The 16959-nt window shown below is 46.5% G+C and overlaps 2 non-coding genes across 2 annotated transcripts; both read left to right on the top strand.

Annotated features, from left to right (window-relative positions):
* The first annotated feature begins 4604 nt into the window (after positions 1-4604).
* Positions 4605-4677, top strand: trnak-uuu (transfer RNA lysine (anticodon UUU)). Its single transcript has one exon. It is a non-coding gene; the product is annotated as a tRNA-Lys (tRNA).
* A 197-nt stretch (positions 4678-4874) lies between these two features.
* Positions 4875-4947, top strand: trnak-cuu (transfer RNA lysine (anticodon CUU)). The gene has a single exon. It is a non-coding gene; the product is annotated as a tRNA-Lys (tRNA).
* The last annotated feature ends 12012 nt before the right edge of the window (positions 4948-16959 follow it).

Raw genomic sequence — 16959 nt, 5'->3', positions numbered from 1 at the left:
ACACAGTTCCAGTTAATTTATGAACATTGCTAGCACTTGTGTGCTGAGAGATTTGTTTGGTGTTATCACTGGTGGAAGTAAATACCTCTGTTATCGCAATGGCCTGACTTAGGTTCGGTGTCTCTACAGCCAAAATTTTTCGTAGGATGGTCTCGTGGCAAATGCCCAGTACAGAAAAGTCTCTGAGCATTTGCTCCAGGTAGCCATCAAAGTCACATTATCCTGCAAGTCGCCTTAGCTCGGCGATGTAGCTCGCCACTTCTTATCTTCAGATCGCTGGCACGTGTAGAACCGATACCTAGCCATAGCACGCTCTCCCTCGGGTTAAGATGCTCCCGAACCAGTGCACACAGCTCCTCATACGATTTACCTGTGGGTTTCACCGGAGCCAGAAGATTCTTCATGAGGCTCTAGGTCGGTGCCCCACAGACTGTGAGGTGGACCGCTCTCCTTTTTGCAGCAGGTCCTTCACCGTCCAGCTCATTGGCTACAAAGTACTGGTCGAGCTGTTCGACATAGGCTTCCCAGTCCTCACCCTGTGAGAACTTCTCCAGGATGCACACAGTTTGCTGCAAGTTTGTGTTGGATTCGTATTCTCGTCGCCAGTTATTGTGGTCCTAACACAGATGATGCTGCATACAGGGAGGTTAAAGTAACAGTGACCTCAGTCTTTCATAAGACACTCCAGAGTGAGAAACTGGCCTTAGGGGCCGGCTTAAATAAAGTGCTCCCAAGGGGTGCTGGCATCCCTTGGGACTTCAGGGGATGAGCTCCCTGGTGGCGGAACATGGGAGTGCATGCTTTACAGATACACAACACATACATTGCCGCAACTTTGATTTCTGCCAACATCCCTTGTGTTTAACCTTCGCCACACGTCCGCCACGATCTCTCGCCGCTCCTCCACCACGACCTCTCACCGTTCCACCACCACGATCTCTCGTAACTCCTCCACCACGACCTCTCACCGCTCCTTTTCCACGACCTCTCACCGCTGCTCCACCACGACCTCTCACCGTTCCTCCACCACGATCTCTCACCTTTCCTCCACCACGACCTCTCACCGTTCCTCCACCACGACCTCTCACCGTTCCACCACCATGATCTGTCAACGTTCCTCCATCACGATCTCTCACCGTTCCTCCACACTGACCTTCCCGCTCCTCAACTGTACCTGGGTCCCGCCGATGTTCCTGCCCATGCACCAAACGGCGACATGTGTTTTGATGACGTGCAGCAGAGCAGGTCTCCAGCCGTCCTGGTTAACCCTTGCCACTGGACCAAGACCTCGCTCTGTCAAGCCCGTGTGGTTGCTGATGTGCAACGGTCACACCACGTTAAAACAATCCACCCACAGGCATCTTCCACCCTTTGATTGGAGTTCAGGACTGGAATTTCGGGTCCTTCATTGAAACACCTGTGAACCCATGTGGAAGTAAGCCTTCCTCGTTCGAGGACCCACCTATGATGATGATGATGATGTAGTGTGGGACCTTACCAAATGCCTGCTGGAAACCATCAGATTAAAAATAGTAAGACCCGTCCCTTAATTCTGTTTTCACTGACCATGCCTTAGGAAGGCTATATTGGCTTTGGAGGGAGCACTGTGTCGGTTTCCCAGAATGATACCTGGATTCCAAGGTTTAAATTAAGATATGAGATGGCACCCACTGGAAATTAGACGGTTGAGCAGTGATTTGATTAAAATTTTCAAGACAATAAGGGAACAGATAGAATAGGTAGAGATAAATGATTCCCGCCTGTTGGGGAGTACCAGACTAGGGGCCAAAATCTAAACATTAGAGCCAGACGTTTCAGGAGTGAAATTCTGAAACATTCCTACACACACAGGGTGGGAGAGGTTTGGAACTCCCTTCTGCAAAGCTCAGTTGGTGCGGGGTCAGTTATTCATTTTACATCGCATTTTGACCAAAATTATGAAGGAATATGGGCCAAAGGTGGGTATATGGAGTTTCGTCACAGATCAGCCATGACCACATTGAATGGCGGAACCGGCTCGAGGGGCTGAATGGCCTCCTCCTGTTCCTGTGTCACAGGCTCGAGGAGACTACTGTGGGATGAGGGCAGAGTTGGCTAAAGTAGACTGGGAATACAGACTAAACGGTGGCACAATTTTGGAACAGCAGAGGACTTTTAAGGAGCTCTTTCATCGTGCACAACAAAAATATATTCCAGTGAAAAAGAAAGGCCGTAAGAGAAGGGATAACCTGCCGTGGATAACGAAGGAAATAAAGGAGAGTATCAAATTAAAAATCCATCCGTATAAGGTGGCCAAGGTTAGTGGGAAACTAGAAGATTGGGAAAATTTTAAACGACAGCAAACAATGACTAAGAAAGCAATAAAGAAAGGAAAGATAGATTACGAAATTAAACTTGCGCAAAACATAAAAACAGATAGTAAAAGCTTTTACCGATATATAAAACGGCAAAGAGTGACGAAAGTAAATGTTGGTCCCTCAGAAGATGAGAAGGGGGATTTAATAATGGGAAATGTGTAAATGGCTGAGACCTTAAACAATTATTTTGCTTCGGTCTTCACAGTGGAAGACACAAAAACCATGCCAGAAATTGCTGGTCACAGGAATGTGGGAAGGGAGGACCTTGAGACAATCACTATCACGAGGCGGGTAGTGCTGGGAAGGCTAATGGGACTCAAGGTAGACAAGTTCCCTGGTCCTGATGAAATGCATCCCAGCGTATTAAAAGGGATGGCGGAAGTTATAGCAGATGCATTCGTTATAATCTTGCAAAATTCTCTGGGCTCTGGGGAGGTACCAGCGGATTGGAAAACAGCTAATGTAATGCCTCTGTTTAAAAAAGTGGGCAGACAAAAGGCAGGTAATTTTAGGCCGGTTAGTTTAAAATCTATAGTGGGGAAAATGCTTGAAACTATCATTAAGAAGAAATAGCGGGACATCTCGATAGGAATAGTGCAATCAAGCAGACACAGCATGGATTCCTGAAGGGGAAATCATGTTTAATTAATTTACTGGAATACTTTGAGGATATAACGAGCATGGTGGATAGAGGTTTACCGATGGATGTGGTGTATTTCGATTTCCAAAAGGAATTCGATAAGGTAGCACACAAAAGGTTACTTCCGAAGATAGAGGTACGCGGAGTCAGAGGATATGTATAAGCATGGATCTAGAATTGCCTGGCGAAAAGAAAGCAGAGAGTTGGGATAAATGGGTGCTCTTCAGGTTGGAAATCGGTGGTTAGTGGTGTGCCACAGGGATCGGTGCTGGGACTACAACTGTTTGCAATATACATAGATGACCTGGAAGAGGGGAAAAGTGTAGTGTAACAAAAACTACAGTTGACACAAATATTAATGGGAAAGCGGATTGTGTAGAAGACACAGAGAGGCTGCAAAGAGATTTGGATAGGTTAAGCGAATGGGCTAAGGTTTGGCAGATGGAATACAATGTCGGAAAGTGTTTGGTCATCCTCATTGGGAAAGAAAACAGTAAAAGGGAACATTATTTGAATGGGGAAGAATTACAACATGCTGCGGTGCATGTCCTTGTGCATGAATCCCAAAATGTTAGTTTGCAGGTGCAGCAGGTAATCAGGAAGGCGAATGGAATGTTCGCCTTCATTGCGAGAGGCAAGGAGTACAAAAGCAGGGAGGTCCTGATGCAACTGTAAAGGGTATTGGTGAGGCCGCACCTGGAGTACTGCGTGCAGTTTTGTTCACCTTACTTAAAGAAGGATATGCTGGCTTTGGAGGGGATACAGAGACGATTCACTCGGCTGATTCCGCAGATGAGGGGGTTACCATATGATGATAGATTCAGTAGACTGGATCTTTACTAGTTCGAGTGCAGAAGGATGACTAAATATATTTAAAAAGGAGTTAGATGAAGTCCTTACTACTAGGGGAATCAAGGGGTATGGTGAGAAAGCAGGAATGGGGTACTGAAGTTGCATGTTGAGCCATGAACTCATTGAATGGCGGTGCAGGCAAGAAGGGCCGAATGGCCTACTCCTGCATCTATTCTCTATGTATCTATGTTTCTATGTTACTTGTATTTGTGTCTTTAATTAAACTCTGTGGCGTCTGACTCCCGATTACGCCTCTGCTGAATAAGAATGGAGGGTTTGACGTTGACCAGACTGCACTGCCCCTGATATGTGTCAGCTCATCCTTTATATTCAGCTGTTTCTCGCCCTTTGATGGGCTGCAGTATCGCGGATATCACGTTGGTCTCACACGCGAAAGGTAACCGGTGCATCCATTTTCTCTCACTCAAATGTATCTATTTATTGAAGTGAAATAAAAAGCAATTAAGGAATAAGGGAGCCCTTTTGCCAGGAGAATAAATAGCAAATCAAAACAGCAAATGCTGGAAATCTCAGCAGGTCAGGCAGCATTTGGTGGGAAACTTAACTCGCCTCCGATTGTTCATCCACAGAAAGTTTAAACATCATGTTTCTGCCCGGGATTGAACCAGGGACCTTTTTCGTGTAAAGCAAACGTGATAAACACGACACGAGTTTCAACAGCAAGTTTCAACATCTGGGGCGGAGCCAACAGGCGCCTCGCTGCAATGAGCGATGAAAATCTGCGTTGGGCAGAAGCCCGGCGAGCTCAGTCGGTAGAGTATGAGATTTTTAATCTCAGGGTCGTGGGTCCGAGCCCCACGTTGGGTGAGTACATTTCTTTTAATTTAATGCAGCTTTCAAGGAAAAACATCATTAATGAACCCACAATCTTCTTTTGCACAATTGAAGTAATGCTAATTGAAGGAACTCCACAATTCAAGTCTGTGAGATACTCAATCATGATTTCAATCATCATTAATCCACCCACAACATTTGACATACGTCAAGGATCCCACATTTGCCAAGCCCGGCTAGCTCAGTAGGTAGAGCATAAGACTCTTAATCTCAGGGTTGTGGGTTCAAGCCCCAATTTGGGCGAACAAGTGCTATTAAACTTTTATGTTGCTTTCACGGGAAAACATCATTAATTAACTGATCAATTGGAGAGGCTGGGTCCGTTTCCTTTGGAACAGAGTATTTGTCCTCCAGGATCCATCGTTTCCTTGCTGAATCACAATAACCAGACCCTATATCTCCCTCTGTATGTTCGGGGGTCTCTTCTCCATTCCCAGTCGTGTGATCGCCCCTTTTCTGTTCTCCAATTCAATCCATATGGCCTCGTTCAAAAATCTGTCTATCTCCACCTTAAATATATTCAATGACCCAGCCTCCACAGCTCTCTGGGGCAGAAAGCTCCAAAGATGCACCACCCTCTGAGAGAAGAAATTCCTCCTCATCTCCGTATTAAATGGGCGACCCTTAAACATTCAGGCAATAAGGAGTTATGGGGATCAGCCATGATCGTATTGAATGGTGGAGAAGGCTCGAGGGAACATGTGGCCTACTCCTGCTCCGAATTCTTATGTTCTGATGACCCCTTATTCTGAAACTGTGCCCCCAAGTTCTAGATTCCCCCACAAGTGGAAACATAGAAACATAGAAAATAGGTGCAGTAGTAGGCCATTCGGCCCTTTGTGCCTGCACCGCCATTCACTATGATCATAGCTGATCATGCCCTCAGTACCCCTTTCCTGCTTTCTCTCCATACACCTTGATTCGTTTCGCCATAAGGGACATATCTAACTCCTTTTTGAATGTGTGGGTCAATTCCCGTGAAAGTAACATAAAAGTTGAAGGAAAATAATTCACGCAAGGTGGGGCTCGAACGCATTACCTTAAAATTAAAAATCTCATGCTTTATAGACTGAGTTAGACAGGCTTGCCCACATCTACTTTGTCAATGGTCCATCCCAGGATGTTGATGTGTATTAGTCAAAGGAACATAAGAAATCAGAGCAGGAGCCGGCCATTCGGCCCCTCGAGCCTGCTCCACCATTTAATAAGATCATGGCTGATCCGATCATGGACTCCGCTCCACTTCCCCGCCCGCTGCCCATAACCCCTCAACCCGGCATTGTTTAAGAAACTGTCTATTGATGTCCTAAATATATTCAATTTCCCAGCTTCCACAGCTCTCTGGGACAGTGAATTGCACAGATTTACAACCCTCTGAGAGAAGAAATTACTCCTCATCTCAGTTTTAACTGGGCGGCCCCTTATTCTAAGATCATGCCCCTCGTTCTAGTATCCCCCATCGGTGGAAACATCCTCTCTGCATCCACTGTTAGTGAAAATAAATTCACATAGACTCTGGTAAGGTAAGAGTGAAAACTTTATTGCTAACAGAGCTCTGGGAGAAGAGTTGAGATCTAGCGATCTCCCGGAGTGCCTTGTGCCGCGGGATTATAAGCAGTTTACAGGTGGTGGAATACAATCATTTAAATTAATTTACATACAACCAATCGATCCATATGGCAACGCAATTAATTCACATTCAACTTTTTAGTCCTAGTGAAACCTGATAGCACGGTGCGGGGTTGGGGGCCCTTCCTCTTTATCTTCTTTTGTGGTTAGTTATTCTGTTGCAAAGCTTTCGATGAAACAGTGGCCTGCACCTGGCCAGGAGTCACTTGTTGCTGCAGAGTTCATATCAGGGAGAGCAGATAGGCTTCTTGGTGCAAAGTTCATTACGTGGTGGCTTACCCATCATGCTTTGCTATGTCTGAAAATCCACTCCAACACCGTCATTCTGTTCTCGGAAAACCAGCTCCTGAAGTATCGGCCAGCTGTGTAGGTTAAAGCTCGGATTATATTCCTAAGATTACTTTAACTACGGCGTTTCTGTAGTGTAGCGGTTATCACATTCGCCTCACATGTAACAAGTCCAGACGAAAAAATTATTTTGGAGGCTATTTTTGCTGTAAATAAATTGAACAAAAGTCGCCCAAGGTTCCTTGTCGCATGAGCAGTGAAGATTTTAAACCAGTCTCCTAAATACAGAGTGTATAAAGGCAGATAGGGGAGAAAACTTCATCAACGATTCAAGCAATTAAATGATTAACATAAGAACAGAAGAAATAGGAACAGGAGTCGGCCATTCGGCCTCTCGATCCTGCTCTGCCATTCAATAAGATCATGGCTGATCTGACCATGGACTCTGAGTTAAGGGACTCGGGGGCCTGTTCTCTCTCCCCTGAGAAGGTTCACGTTCTACAGTCCAGCCTCTAAAAGGCACCACTCTGTGCACAGTCCTTGCCGGGTTTGAGTCCTAAGGATGAGTCATCTGCCTCGAGCCACAGGTCGAGGTCATGAATGCTAGGCTCACGGAGATGGCCTTCTGCAGTGTGACTGTGGTATCCGCTGACAGTAGCTTATGAAGGAGGCCCTCGTGGCCGATTCCGATGACAGAGATATCCCGCAGCGCTTCGGTGAGGTGGTCACCAAAATTCCACGGTGCCGCCAGCCTCCTGAGGTCTGCAGCATATTTATATCTCCTGGACTTCGGGCCGTCGGTGTGTATAAAACCGGTGTCTGTCTATGAGGATGCTCTCTTTGGGCTTGAGTTGTCCTTGGATCAGTGTTACAAGCTCCTCGTACGCCTTGGTCATTGTCTTCCCTGGTGCCAGCAAGTCCCTGACGAGGCCATAGACGATGGACCCACAACTGGTTAGCAGGATAGCTCTGCACTTATCAGCCAGTATGGCCGGGATGTCACCTGCCAGGTCGTTTGCTGTGAAGAAATGGACAAGCCTCTCCACAAAGGCTTCTTAATCATCACCATCAGCGAACTGCTGCAACGTACCAAGGTTAACCATTTTCGTGTGAAGGTCCGTAATCTCGTCGCCAATTGTTATACCTTCAGATGCTCTGATGATGACTTCACGAGACAATGTGTCATGCTTGAACTGTAGTGACCTTAGTCCTTTATTGATAACCACAGAGTTAGGATCACACCTGTTGGCCTGCCTTTTACATTAGGCCAGGCACACCTGTACAGGTAAGCTACAAGTCTCCCACTGCAGTGCCCTCTGGTGCACACCTTGTAATAGTACAAGAAGTAACCATGCAGAACACATGACAGGTGTCACTGTGGAACAATTTCTCTCACTTGAAGTTAGACACACTACCGTGGGCACTACGAGGTCTAGGTAGCTAGCCATTGACATAAATTAATATAAATATATTGACATGTATAGTAACTGTTCCCTGGTGGTCGAGGGGTTAACACCCGGCGCACGAACCTGGTTTCAATCCTCGATCAATTCATCACATAAAAATAATTGAGGTCTGTGAGCCGATTAATAATTGCTGTATTCACCATGATTACCAATACATTCTGTGATAGACCAAGCTTACAGACTATCTGGCTTCTCCTGCCCTTTACCGGGCACGTGTTCGGGGTTTAATTTTACAAACTGGGTGAGTTCGCTGATCGCGGGGAGACGGTCGGAGCCTCTGTGACCACACTGTGAGGATGTGAAAGTCAACACGGTGGCTGGGTGATGCCTGACATTTCTGTAAATGGCAGCGGAGGAGAAGGATTGAGAACTTTCAGTGTGGGACAGAAGTTGTTTAAGGTGAGCCAACACATTCCCGATCAGCACAAAGGGAGCTCACTGGTCAGCTCCCCTCTGTTGGTGCTGATGTAGCAGAGGTTTCTGTAGTGTAGTGTTTATCACGTTTGCTTTATACGCAAAAAGTCCTTGGTTCGATTCTGGGTACAAGCTTCATGTTTAAACTTGCTGTGGATGAACAATCGCAGGCGAGTTAAGTCTCCCTGCAAATGTTGCCTGACCTGCTGAGATTTCCAGCATTTGCTGTTTTTATTTGCTATTTATTCTCTTGGCAAAAGGCTCCCTTATTCCTTAATTGCTTTTTATTTCACTCCAATAAATAGATAACTTTGAGTGAGAGAAAACGGATCCACCGAGGACCTTTCGCGTGTGAGACCAATGTGATATCTGCTACACTGCAGCCCATCAAAAGGCGAGAAAGCACTGAATATAAAGGATGAGCTGACAAATTTCAGGAGCAGTGCAGTCTGGTCAACGTCAAACCCTCCGTTCTTATTCAGCAGTGGCATGAACGGGAGTCAAACGTCACAAAATTTAATTAAAGACATAAATACAAGTAACACTTCCAAATCTTTTCAGTGTAAAATTCTTTCACTTTATTTGAAATCCTACTGCGTTGAATCTGAAAATACGCACAGTGGGATTTTATCTACACTACTGATTGTATTTTGTGTGCACGGTAGGAATAACCGGTGCTGTTAAATTTGATAAAAGTTGCCCCAGATTCGTGGTGTCATCGGCAATGAAGACTTTGAACCAGAAATCTAAAATACAGTGAGTAAAATGGGATATGGTTTTCGAGTTAAGATGCAAAGCACAGGACAAATGATTGAAGTATGGACTGTTCCTGAGTTAGCATTTGTTTGATTGTGCAAAAGAAGGTGAGGGGTTAATTAATGATGCTTTCCTATGAAAGCAAGAGAAAGGTTTTCGAACAAACCATCCGGTGACTGTCAGGGGAGCGCTGCTTGTGATACCTGGTGGGAATGGGCGGGGATTTAAAAGCCCCTTGTATTGCAAAACCTTCATATAGATGAACATCCCTTAACTGCTGTGTAGACCTTGTGGTGCAACGGTAGTGCATCTGACTCGAAGTTAAAAGGTTGCGTGTTCAAATCAGGTCGGGGTCACTGTTGTTTTAGCAATTGCTGTTTCACAATAACCAGACCCTTGCTGCAATGTCTGTCTCACTGGTTCGTTGTGGTAAGGTTGGGGACAGCATCAAACAAGAAAGAAGGGATGTGTGCAGTGGTGGTACAGCAGTTATCATGGGTGACTTTAATCTACATCATGATTGGGCTAACCACATGGTAGTAATGTGGTGGAGGAGGATTTCATGGAGTGTATTTTGGATGGTTTTCTCAACCAAGAAGGGAGCTGGCCATCCTTGACTGGGTGATGTGTAATGAGAAGGGACTAATTAGCAATCTTGTTGTGCGAGGTCCCTTGGGGAAGAGTGACCATAATATGGTAAAATTCTTCATTAAGATGCAGACTGTCACAGTTAATTCAGAAACTTAGGTCCTGAACTTAAGGAAAGGTAATTTTGACGGTATGAGGTGTGAATTGGCTAGAATAGACTGGCCAAGGATACTTAAAGGGTTGACGGTGGATACGCAATGGCAAACATTTAAAGATCACACGGGTGACTTCAGCAATTGCACATCCCTGTCCGGAGTAAAAATAGAACGGAGAACGTTGCTCAACCGTGGCTAACAAGGGAAATTAAGGATAGTCTTAAAACCAAGGAAGAGGCAGATAAATTGGCCAGAAAAAGGAACAAACCTGAGGAATGGGAGAAATTTAGAATTCAACAGAGGAGGACTAAGGGTTTCATTAGCAGGGGGAAAATGGATTATGAGAGGAATCTTGCTTGGAACATAAAAACTGACTGAAAAAGCTTCTGCAAATATGTGAAGCGAAAAACATTAGTGATGACAACTGTCGGTCCCTTGCAGTCGGATTCAGGTGAATTTATAATGAGGAACAAAGAAATGGCAGACCAATTGAACAAATACTTCAGTTCCGTCTTCACAAAGGAAGACACGAATAACCTTCCAAAAGTACTCGGGGACCGAGGGTCTAGTGAGAAGCAGGAAATTAAGGATATCCTTATGAGGTGGGAAATTGATGGGATTGAAGGATGATAAATCCCTCGGGCCTGATAGTCTACATCCAAGAGTACTTAAGGAAGTCGCCCAAGAAATGGTGGATGCATTGGTGCTCATTTTCCAACAGTCTATTGACTCGGGATCAGTTCCTATGGACTGGAGGTTAGCTAATGTAAAACCACTTTTTAAGAAGGGAGGGAGAGAGAAAGCGAGTCATTACAGACCGGTTAGCCTGACATCAGTCATGGGGAAAATGTTGGAATCAATTATTAAGGATGAAACAGCAGCGCATTTGGAAAGCAGTGACAGGATCGGTCCAAGTCAGCATGGATTTATGAAAGGGATGAATTTATGCTTGACAAATCTTCTGGAATTTTTGAGGATGTAACTAGTAGAGTGGACAAGGGAGAACCAGTGGATGTGGTGTATTTGGACTTTCAAAAGGCTTTTGACAAGGGTCCACACAAGAGATTGGTGTGCAAAATCAAAGCACATGGTATTGGGGGTAATATACTGACGTGGATAGAGAACTGGTTGGCAGACAGGAAGCGGAGAGTCGGGATAAAAAGGTCCTTTTCAAAATGGCAGGCAGTAACTAGTGGAGTGCCGCAGGGCTCAGTGCTGGGACCCCAGATCTTTACAATGTACATCAATGATTTGGATGAAGGACAAAGTGTAATATCTCAATGTTTGCAGATGACACTAAACTGGGTGGCGGTGTGAGCTGTGAGGGGGACGCTCAGAGACTGCAGGGTGATTTAGACAGGTTAGGTGAGTGCGCAAATTCATGGCAGATGCAGTAGAATGTGGATAAATGTGAGGTTATCCAATTTGAGTGCAAAAACGTGAAGACAGAATAATATCTGAATGGTGGCAATTTCGGAAAAGGGGAGGTGCAACGAGACCTGGTTGTCATGGTTCATCAGTCACTGAAATTGGCATACAGGTACAGCAGGCAGGAAAAATGTAAATGGTATGTTTGCCTTCATAGGTGGGGGATTTGAGTATAGGAGCAGGGAGGTCTTCCTGCAGTTTTTCAGGGCCTTGGTGAGGCCTCACCTGGAATCTTGTTTTCCATTTTAGTCTCCTAATCTGAGGAAGGAAGTTCTTGCTATTGAGGGAGTGCTGCGAAGGTTCACCAGACTGATTCCCTGCTTGGCTGGACTGACATATGAGGAGAAACTGGATCAACTGGGCCTTTATACATTGGAGTTTAGAAGGATGAGAGAGGATCTCATCGAAACATACAAGATTCTGATGGGACAGGACTCGTTAGATGCGGGTAGATTGTTCCCGATGTTGGGGAAGTTGGAGCAGGCTCGAGGGGCTAGATGGCCCACTCCTGTTCCTAATTCTTATGTTCTTATGTTCTTAATGCAATTCTGGAAGAATAACATTGAAACGAAATGTGACCTGACACCTAGAAAGAAGTGTTAAAGCAGAAGGTTAAATGCTGCATAACTTTCTGCAAAAAATTTATTTCACAAACATTTCGCTGACCGAAACGGCACAAAACAAAAATGTTCCTTTGAAAGTCATTAAACTCCCGAATTTCCGTGCCCCGCGAATCTCCTGAATCAGATGCCTCTAGTTTTGCCGAATCAATCCAAGTCCCTTTGCAATGTGCTGCTTTCACCCACACTACGAAATGTGCCACTAACTTATCGAATCATGGAATGTTTACAGCACGGAAAGCCATTCGGCCCATCGAGCACGTGCCGACTCTCGGCGAGTCCCACTCCCGAGCCCTTTACCCGTAGCCCTGCAATTGTTTTTCCTTCAGACACTTATCCAACTCCCGTCTGAAAGATAAGATTGAATCTGTCTCCACCGCCCTTTCAAGCCGTGCATCCCAGATCCTAACCACTCGCTCCTGTTCCTATATGTAAAGTGTGGGAACACGAGATCAATTCCTGCCGCACTCACAACCTTCCTAAATATAGCACCTTCATTCTTTTCTCGGAAAACCAGCTCCTGAAGTATCGGCCAGCTGTGTAGTTTAAAGCTCTGGTTATGTTGCTGGCACTATGTCAATCGCAGTGTTTCTCGAGTGTAGTGGTTATTCCGTTTGCCTAACACGCGACAATTCCCCGGTTTGAAACCGGGTGGAAACGTTTTGAACATTGTTCAATTAAATATTAGAAAAAATGGAATAATTGACATTAATGGTTCAATATTAACAAAGTTGGTGTTTGTTTCTGCTGATGTTAATAACCCTTCAACTAGGCTGGATTTTAATATTTTGATATTTCAAATAACAGTGTTGATATTTGATGGCTCCAAGATAAGAGAGACTAATTGATGTCCTGTTTCTGACTGCTCCATTTTTGATCAGGGCGGAGGAGCGGTGAGAGATCGGGGCCCAGGAGCGTCGTGATCGGGGCTCAGGAGAGGCAAAGACCGAGGGACAGCACGGGCCAGCCCACACTGCGATCTATGGATAGTCGGCGCAAGTGTGCACACGAGGTCCATGCAGCAGAGTTTGGTCTATGGTCGTCTTGGGTAATCCTTGCCTCTGGACGAAAACCTAGCTCTGTCAAGCTCGTGTGGTGGCTGGTGTGCAACGATCACCGCATGTTAAAACACTCCACCCACAGGCATCTTCCACCCTTCAGGATGTAGTTCGGAACCTAGATTGTCCGGTCCCTCATCCAAACACCTGTAAACTCATCCCTTTTTAGTGTGGAAAGAAGTCATCCTCGATACGAAGGACTGCCTAATACTATACTCTTAACAAAATGCAGTGTCTCACAGCCCTGTTACATTGGCTGGTTTCTCTGTACAGTTCTGTACACACTCAAACTCAACACAGTGTCTCTCACTCCCTCCCGTTTCCAGCCCTGACGTTGCAGAAAGCCCCTCGCAAAGCGACACGTTCTGGCTGCTTTCAGTTGAGTTGTGAGAGATTATTAAAGGATCCTGCATCTCCGCCTCGCTTCACAACTGCAGATCGAAGCCGCAAACAACCCATCGACTAATCGCTCGTACCCAGCTCCAGAGTGAGTGAGGCCGGGACTGTCATGTATTCAACCAGCATTGTTCCCCATGTATAATCTGACCTAAGTTGTACACTGTGAGAACAATGACCACTAGGTGGTGAACTTGTGGGAGACACTCCTAACCTGGACCTTCAGGGATAAAAGGCGAAGCTCCACCCACTTCCATCACTTGAGTGCTAAGGAATAAAGGACAGGTCACAGACTGACCTTCTCTGAAGCATGAGCCTCGTGTGCATTTACATTGTATAGTAAGGACGTATCAATGGCGACGAGAAACTGGGATTTAAACCACGCGAGCATGGCCACGAGCAGAACAGATGAAAGGTACAGTGTTAAGCAATGGTTGGGACAGAGATTCAACATTGTTAAAGCATCACACAGTTCTCCAGGCAGCCAAGGGCAGTCAGGCATGCCCCAATATGTAGCCGAACCCAGAGGGGGAGTTCGACAGATACAATGGCAAGCTGAACGGCGATTCACGTCATTGCAAGGGACATTGCGGCCAGTAATGGGGCCATCAACACCTGTAAATGGTGCACTCAAGAACAATCACGGGGCAGTCAGTGACGATCGACTGGCAGAGAACTTTTGTTTTCAACAGCAGCTCATGTTGGAGGCGTGGAGGCACACACTCAGCCGGAGTTTGCAGAGATGAGCAAAATACTTGCAGAAATTGCAGAAATGGAAACTGGGGGAAATCGCTGGAAGCTGAAGTTCAGCGAGTTCAGGTGGAGCACGTATACAGTTCATACACAAGGACGCCACCGATAATGATGAAAGTGCTCCTCAATGGCATCCCAGTATGAGTGGCGCTAGACACGTGGGCCAGCCAGTCCCTGATGGGTATCAATTAGCTCAAAAAGTTGTGGGCGTCCAAGGCCATGTGGCCAAAATTATTGCTGATTGATGCACAGCTACGAACATACACAAAGGAAATCATTCCGTTGCTAGGCAGCGCCACGGTAGTCGTGACCCACAAAGTTGGCTTGCTGTCATGAACTGGAAATGGGGCGATGTCAATGCAATTTCCTCTGTGGAGCGAGTATCATGCTCACAGATCCTGGACTAATTTGACTCATTATTTCAACCCGGCATTGGCACTTTCATGGGGGCCAAGGTAGTGCTTCACCTAAACCCGGACGCCAGGCCAGTGCACCGCAAGGCCAGGGCGGAGCCGTACGTGATGCGGGAAAAGATAGAGGCGAATTGGACCGCCTGCTAAGGGAAGGCATCATCTCGCCAGTCGAATTCAGTGACTGAGCGAGCCCGATTGTGCCGGTGCTCAAGGCGGATGGGTCGGTCAGGATATGTAGTGATTACAACGCCACCATCAATCGGGTGTCACTCCAACACGAGTACCGGTACAGAGAGCGGAGGACCTCTTTTCAACGCTATCCGGTGGCAAGCTTTTTTCAAAATTAGTCCTGATCTCAGCTTACATGACCCAGGAGCTGGCGAGCGAGTCGAAGGAGGTGACCACCATCACGACACACAAGTGGTTGTTTGAGTACAACAGATGTCCATTCGGTATTCGCTCAGTTGCCGCGATCTTCCAATGAAATATGGAAAGCCTCCTCAAGTCGATTCCAGGGACGGTGGTTTTTCAGGACGACATCCTCATCACGGGTTATGATACTGAAGAACACCTCCACAACCTGGAGCAGGTGCTACGCAGACTGGACCGGGTAGGGCTGCGACTGAAAAAGGCGAAGTGCGTCTTCCTAGCTTCAGACGTAGAATTCCTGGGGAGGAGGGTAGCAGCAGACGGGGTCAGCCCTACTGCCTCCAAAACGGAAGCGATCCAGAGAGCACCCAGACCCCGTAACACGACGGAGCTGCATTCGTTCCTGGGTCTCCTGAACTATTTTGGCAACTTAGTTCCCAACTTGAGCACGCTGCTAGAACCGCTGCACGTGCTCCTACGCAAAGGTCGCGAATGTGTCTGGGGGACAGCCAGGAAAGGGCATTTAATAGAGCACGCAATTTGTTATGTTCCAACACTCTGTTAACGCTATATGACCCATGTAAGAAACTTGTGTTAACGTGCAATGAGTCGTGCTATGGTGTCGGGTGTGTGTTGCAGCATGTCAATGCCAAGGGTCAGTTACAGCCGGTAGCTTAGGCCTCCAGAAGTTTGTCCCAGGCAGAAAGGGGCTACGGGATGGTAGAAAAGGAGGCGCTCGCATGTGTATATGCGGTAAAGAAAATGCACCAGTACCTGTTTGGCAGGAAATTTGAGCTGGAGACAGATCACAATCCCCTAACGTCCCTTTTGGCCGACAACAAGGCCATAAATGCAAATGCATCGGCCCGCATACAGAGGTGGGCACTCACGTTAGCCGCCTATGACTACACAATTCGGCACATACCGGGCACCGAAAACTGCGCTGATGCACTCAGAAGGCTCCCACTAGCCACCACTGAGGGGGCTACCGAGCATGTTGCTGAGATGGTCATGGCTGTCGAAGATTTCGGAAGCGAAGGCTCAACCGTGACAGCCCATTAGATTAAAGTCTGGACAAATAGAGACCCGCTATTGTCTCTAGTCAAGAAATGTGTTCTGAATGGGGACTGGGCAGCCACGTACAGGGCATGCCCTGAGGAAGTTAAACTATTTCACAGGCGCACGGATGAACTCTCGATTCAGGACGATTGCCTACTGTGGGTAAACCGCGTAGAAACCAGATGGGCAGAGAGGTGTTCATCAGAGAACTCCACAATGAGCACCCGGGCTTTATCATGAGGAAGGCAATTGCCAAGTCACACATTTGGTGGCCAGGGATAGACGCAGATCTGGAACTTTGTGTTCGCAGGTGCAACACGTTTGCCCAACTGCGTAATGCGCCCAGGGAAGCCCCCCTTAGCCCCTGGTCCTGGCCCAACAAGCCTTGGGCACGCATCCATGAGGACTACGCAGGTCCTTTCAAAAATGTTTTTGGTTGTAGTAGACGCCTACTCTATCAGAAACATAAGAAACATAAGAATTAGGAATAGGAGTAGGCCATCTAGCCCCTCGTGCCTGCTCCGCCATTCAACAAGATCATGGCTGATCTGGCAGTGGACTCAGCTCCACTTCCCCGCCCGCTCCCCGTAACCCTTATTCCATTAGTGGTTCAAAATCTATCTAGCTGTGACTTGAATACATTCAATATGCTCGCCTCAACTGCTTCCTTGGGCAGATAATTCCACAGATTCAAAACCCTCTGGGAGAAGAAATTCCTTCTCAACTCGGTTTTAAATTGGCTTCCACGTATTTTGAGGCTGTGCCTCCCAGTTCTAGTCTCCCCTACCAGTGGAAACCATCTCTCTGCCTCGATATTGTCTATCCTTTTCATTATTTTAAATGTTTCTATGAGATAGAAACAT

This window comes from Pristiophorus japonicus, unplaced genomic scaffold (genome assembly GCF_044704955.1).
Source record: "Pristiophorus japonicus isolate sPriJap1 unplaced genomic scaffold, sPriJap1.hap1 HAP1_SCAFFOLD_35, whole genome shotgun sequence".
NCBI classification, from domain to species: domain Eukaryota; kingdom Metazoa; phylum Chordata; class Chondrichthyes; family Pristiophoridae; genus Pristiophorus; species Pristiophorus japonicus.
The sequence above is the reverse complement of the archived record's forward strand: the minus strand, read 5'-3'. Positions and strand labels throughout refer to the sequence as shown.